Source organism: Saccostrea cucullata, unplaced genomic scaffold, assembly GCF_032062105.1.
Source record: "Saccostrea cucullata isolate Sc308-1 unplaced genomic scaffold, CSIRO_AGI_Scuc_v1 ctg5486, whole genome shotgun sequence".
Classification (NCBI taxonomy): domain Eukaryota; kingdom Metazoa; phylum Mollusca; class Bivalvia; order Ostreida; family Ostreidae; genus Saccostrea; species Saccostrea cuccullata.
In genome coordinates this window covers 12499-19056 of record NW_026929075.1, presented here as the reverse complement: position 1 = coordinate 19056, position 6558 = coordinate 12499, and the positions used below count along the sequence as shown (strand labels likewise).

Sequence of the window (6558 nt, the reverse complement as noted above, 5' to 3'; positions counted from 1 at the left end):
CAATAATTAAATAGAACTTCTGAAATTAACTCAGTGACAGGTAAAATAAAATGTTGCCATGGAAACAAATCAGGCTTCTAGTTATTTTAATCTAAATATGAAATAAAACAAGTGAGTTTCCAAAAATTCTTACAAATCTTTTAATGGCCTGTAATTGTGTCCAATCCTTTTGATTTATTCACTAAAATATGTTCAAATTCAAAACAATTGTTTTATGGTTAATTTTTTAAAATGTATAATTAAAGTAAAAAGGCAAACTCATATTTAATAAATGATATGAAAGTATTTTATGAAAATATGAAAGTAGGTCAGACAATATAATGTCAAAACAAGTTGGCAAGACCATCTTGATTATAATGTTTGTTTGCCCTCTCCCAGCTCAGGGTAAAATTATTAAGTCGCCTCGTTAGGTAGGTTGTAAAATCTTTTTCCCAGAAAATTTCATAATATTTGTTGACGAGATAAGATGGATAAAAAAGAAAACCATCCTGTCTTGCAATGTAAAAAAAGTTTTGAATTTTAGTTAGTCTGTTGGGGGAAGGCAGCCAAATTTGTTTAAATGACCTTATATGCTAAATATTGTGGAATTAATTTTTATTACCACATTGCTTATCAGCATATTCAGATGATCAGTTACATGTATGCTATGTTCTTTTAATGGGTATAAATATTTTTAACCATTTGACTTTGACCTTAGACATTGACCGACTTAAAAAAACTTTAACCTAAGAACCACAACTTTTGAAGTTGGACTAGATTTTCATATTTCACAAGTGTTTTACTTGTGGCAAGACCTTTCTTGGGATACCTCGTGGGAGTCTTGACATAAGCTGCAATGTATGGGGGAATCAGTGTTTCACAATTAATCTTATTCTCAGTTTTGTTAAAATGTATTCATATATATTCTAATCATCCATAACATACTGTGTGAAGCCTGCCAATATAAAACTCTAAATTTGTGAGCCCATGTGGGGGTATATAATAAATCAGTATACCACCTCTCCTGCAGAGAGTGTATATAAAAAGGGAAGAAACTGCTTCTTTGCATAAAACTGCTTTTCTAGAAAAAAATAAACAAGACATAAATTGGAATGTATGCTTCACTTAAACAGTGACATTTTTTGAAAATACAAGAAATCAATTTAGAATACACATATTCTCTAAGGAAAACAGATGCCCTGCTTAAAAAAAAAATTTTGCTAAAATTTGTTCCTTCATATTCTCTCATTTGATGTAAGCTTGGTTTCCTCGAATTCACATTTCTTTATGTCCTTTTGTGTAAGTTTGAAAAGTAGCTCAGCCTTGCAGTATTGATTTGCTGTGGATTTTAGTAATGAGTAATGACCATTAGAAAACCATCTCTATGTCCATCTTGCACCAGTGACAACTTTTACTGGATCATCTTTTCTTTCTGTTATTTTTCCTACTTTGTATTTTTCATGTAAAATTTACTTCCAGTCCACTGTATATTGTTTTTTTTTTTGGGGGGGGGGGGGGGTGTATGTCCTCTGCTCTGGTCATCTCTATCTGTTCACATGAAAATAAAAAAATAACATTAATTTTTGGTCACTTTGGATAAAAATACATTTAAAATTGTTTCAAAAACTTAAAACTGGAATCTTAAAAATTTGCTATATATAAAAAATATACATTTTCAACCTATAAACATTATTATCTCCCTTTATGCATTGTTGTGGCAATCATGTCTTAAGTCACCATGAATCCATGCAACTTAATACACACTACATGTACCTGTGTGGTTTCCTTGCTAGAAGATCTGTAATCCTGAGAATCTTCATTAGGAAAATCTTGCAAGTGCTGCAATGATCAATTTAAAATTATTTTTTAATTTGAAAGTTTGGGTTAAAATCCTGAACATCATATATATATTACATGTACCTAATAATTACATGTTATCCTGAAAATTTTCTGAATCAAGAGGAATGATTGATAAAGGAGTGAATTTAATGTTGTCATCAAGCTTTTTTTTTCAATTTACATATAAAGCTTTTCTGCAGTTTGGACAAATTGCCTGAGATATAGAAACTAAGAGTAGAAATGAATTTGACAACAATTAATTTCTAAAGTGGAAAATAAAATGTATCTATATAATCATAAATTAATTGTAATAAAACATACATGTTTTATGGATACTAACGTAATGTGGTATAATTTATTTTCTTCTTTAATGCGACTATTTTTAATTTGTACAATATGTCCTTGACATGTAAAGTACACAGCATCAGAATGATCTTATCTGTACAGATCAATATTGTCAAACTAAAACTATTCATATTTAAAATGTGTGCAAGATTGATATGCCTGCAATATATAGCTGAAAAACAGTGATCAGTAAAATAAAATTATGAGACAGAAAGCTGCATCTTGGAAAGTACAAATGGAGTTGCCATATTCTAACACCCTTGGATATATTTCTTTTCCTACTTTACAATACATCACCTTGCAGAGCAAATAAATTCATTGTATCAAGGTCCCAAAAATGATTTCACAATAGTATGACAAATTATATGTACTTAGATCTGAACACTATTAGCATCTGTAAATCTGGATGTCTGCATGTACTTTCATAATTTTACACTTACACTTTTTTAATCAATTCTTTAAAATATTCTACAGTCCTGATATTGCTTAAAATTTCAAAAAATCTAACACACTATTCAGTTATCATTGTCATAAGTCAAAGGTTTAATATTTCTGAGGTATGATTTCTACAAATCCTGTTTGTAAAAATAGATTGGACACAAGCATATTATAATTTGGAAAAATAAATTCATACAAACAATTTTCTTCAAATATGTACTGATTTTTATAGAAAATAAAATACCAGTACCCAAAACGGGCACATATATTGCACAGTAGTATTTGATTCAATGTCATGTACATGTAATATGTGCAACTGTGCATCCAAGTTTTCATGGTTTTGTTTGTTTTTTTTTGTCTTATATTTCATTATACTTGTGCGCACAAGTCACAATATAAAAGCGGGGGTTAGAGTCAGAGGAATCTCGGATTATCAGCTACCATGCAGGTACATGTGATACCTGAATAGAATTATGAATAAAAAAAATACTTACACATTGTAATCGGGATCGGTCGGAGACTACCACACCACTACATTTATCTCTCGATCTCTATTTCAAAGACATCTTGAAGGGAACAGCTTAAATCCTCTCGGCCTTCGCCCCCATACCACCCTGATTTCCTCATCTTTTCTTTTCTACGAGTAGCTATACGTTTAATACTCATCATGTCCAGATCAACCCTTTGGCTTTTCTTAAAGATTATCCCAACTTTGTCAACTGTTTTTCATCAAATTCTGAGTCTCTTGAGGTAGAATTTTCCTGAACAAGATGTTTCAAAACAAGAAGAAAAACTGCAGATTTCATTGTCTGCCATCTTGTTTACAATTTACACATTTTCTATTCTTCAATGCCGAAGAGCTCCAACAAGGGAAATAACTCGGATAGAGAAAAAGCACATTTTGACCAACTTTATAGTGTAATAAAACGTTTATTTTTCATTTACCCATAAATGTTTTAAATGATATTTGCAAAATAACATTTCTTGAATCTAAATCTTCCTACTAGAATTTTCACATCACTTGTCAAAGTCTTTAAATATTAAGTCTAACAAGGGAGGTAACGAGGACTAATTATTCACTTTTTGGGCATCAGAAAATTAGAAATTGTAAAATTTTTGTGACCTTGGCTATTTTTTTTACATAGTTTTGATTGTCATGAAGGATATAAAAAAATATGAACATAAACAGCTTTGTCTAGTAAATACGTTTTTGATATTATTGATAAATAGCAAAATCCACTATAATTTACACCTTCTAGTCCCGTTTCCATGGCAACCGGATAAACTACCATGCTTTCTTTCATATAGTCAATCTTTTCATTCATTGAAGTTTCAGTAAGAAAAAAATTAGCTGAATCGAAGACATCGCATGGCCACCTCATTTTGATATTTACGTAGAATTGGTATTAAATCATGTATTACAACTACTTTTTCTATTTTTCTTTATAAAATTTAATTAGTTTTATTGTGAACCCGTCTTTAAAAGCGGAAGATATAAAATCTACCTTTCTACGTTTATCATTGTAACAAACTATATAATTAATCTTAAACTTTATACATTGAATAATTCACGATCATTAGTTGTATACATATTACGATCCCATTGTTCAGCGAGATGTTTTCAGTTATGTAATCAAAGCCGCAAATCCCACGTTGTCGATCTAGGTCACGAGTGTACCGGGCACCTGTGGACATAAACAAAGCAAGTGTTTGTGATTGTATTAGACCATTGTGTAGAAAGACCTAACAATTAATAGAAAACTGTGTTTTTAATTACATCGCGATTCAATAAGATTATTTTACCCATCTTTCATATTAAATCGTAATTCCAAACACTGGTGCATAAAATCATTTTGAACTGTGTTCGCTTTCTTTGGCCTGTTCTCGCAAAATAAACAAAGCAAGTGTTTGTGATTGTATTAGACCATTGTGTAGAAAGACTTAACAATTAATAGAAAACTGTGTTCTTAATTACATCGCGATTCAATAAGATTATTTTACCCATCTTTCATATTTAATCGTAATTCCAAACACTGGTGTATAAAATCATTTTGAACTGTGTTCGCTTTCTTTGGCCTGTTCTCGCAAAATAAAAAAACTCTTTTCTGTGTTAATGTATTTTATTTCAATTGTAATTGAGAAGGGGCTTCGGCAAATAATTATAATTAGTGATGGATAGTGATAGGTAATATTGTATATGTACGTTTTATTTTTACCATGATCACTCTTTTGTTTCTCCATTTACCGGGGTATCATTTTTTAAAGATTAAATAAACATTGAACATAAAAAGTAATTTATAATATACTATTGTTCACGTATTTGTAATACCGGTATAGCAAACAGGTTATATCCAACTTTGTCTCTAAAGTTGTGTTTCCCGGTCCTCGTTTACAAGCACGTGGTTGCAGAGAACAGTGGGCATATATGAAAATCCATTGTGTACTCCGATAGTTACAAATGGAAAATTGGGTTTAAAATATGTCGTTTCTTTCATATCATTTCATTTCACTCTATTTCAGCTTGTTTAAATCAATCGTAATCGCTTGTACATTTATTCATTGTAAGTTTTATGTATTTTGATAGCCGAATAAACACTAGCTTGGTTTGCAACACCCCCCCCCCCCCCCTGTTTTTATCGAGGTGGATATTGTTTTATGAATATTAAACTTACATGTACGCATGCATGGTAGTTGTAAGTGGAGGTGACGTTTCTAATTCACGGGAAAACATCCAACGTTAAATTAAGCACTTTTGAGTATGCAGTTATTTGCTACTAAACTTTAAAATGTTATTGTACAAAAATAATATACTTTTTCGTTGAATAAACAGAATATCTCAACATTGCACGATTTGACATGCTTGTACATGTTCAGTCGATGTCAGTATAAATACACATGGATGCACTTTTGCCTAGAATAACGGCCAAAATATATACATCCAGAGTTTAAGAATACGATTTTTAAAAAATTGAAAATTCATTAATGCTATTTATCATTAACCAGTATCTCGACGATAAAACATCAATTTTAATTCTTTACCAAACGTCCTCCCGGTCAGTCATTGTTAATGTTGGTGACATGATATGTAGATACTAGGGTCTCAGTAAATAATTTCACCTTAATTATCCTCATTGTCATTCGGTGTTTTCATCATTAGAAATAAATCGTTTGAGGACGTCTTTTTTCTCTTCTCACATTGGTAACGCGTAGGAAAAAGTTTTTAAACAAAGCTAACGGCATTTTACAAAAAAGGAAAACGAGAAGAAAAAAATGTGTCTACTAGTATTTAGATTAAAAACACAACGCATCAATTTGTATTTGATTAATCCACATATGTTTTTTTTCCTTCTCCCATGTATTTCGACTATACGAAAAAAAAGGATCAGCAAATCCTTTGGTAATATTAAAAGAAAGGTGTTGTACCTTCAAAAGACACTATATCCCACAGGCCTTTAGATCGCTTAGAAAAAAAATTGTGTATATTTTTTTTCCAACACCTCAATTTTTTTTTCTAAGCGATCTAAAGGCCTGTGCTATATCCGAACAGTTATTACAGAGACTACCAAATATATCACGGCGTCCCTGAAAGAATTATTTTTAAATATTTCAATAAATTCTAATTTAGTTCAAAGAAAGCCACGCTGTTGTATACAAACATTCCAAAAATAATCTTTCATGTTTCATGGACCGACACGTGGTTAAATTTCCTCTCATCACTCATAAGTCCCCCCCCCCCCCTTTAACATGTTTAAAATGAATATACAATGTCTTCCTTCTGAGCCGAGAATGTTAGTTGGTTGATTTGTTTTTGTACATGCGTATATACATGTAGATTAAGGCTGGTGTTGAATTCCGAAAGAAAGTCACAACCTATTTTTTTTTATCTAAACCAATAATCATTCTATGCCCCGCCATGAATATGGCTTGGGATATAATGTTTGTCATGTCGGACGTCTT

At 31.1% G+C, this 6558-nt stretch overlaps 1 long non-coding RNA gene across 1 annotated transcript; it reads right to left on the bottom strand.

The window, feature by feature from the left end:
- Positions 1-271: 271 nt before the first annotated feature.
- On the bottom strand, positions 272-3714 carry LOC134279727 (uncharacterized). Its single transcript, XR_009994742.1, has 3 exons — positions 3096-3714; positions 1753-1818; positions 272-1527 (listed from the first exon to the last, which is right to left on the bottom strand). It is a non-coding gene; the product is annotated as an uncharacterized LOC134279727 (long non-coding RNA).
- Between the last annotated feature and the right edge of the window lie 2844 nt (positions 3715-6558).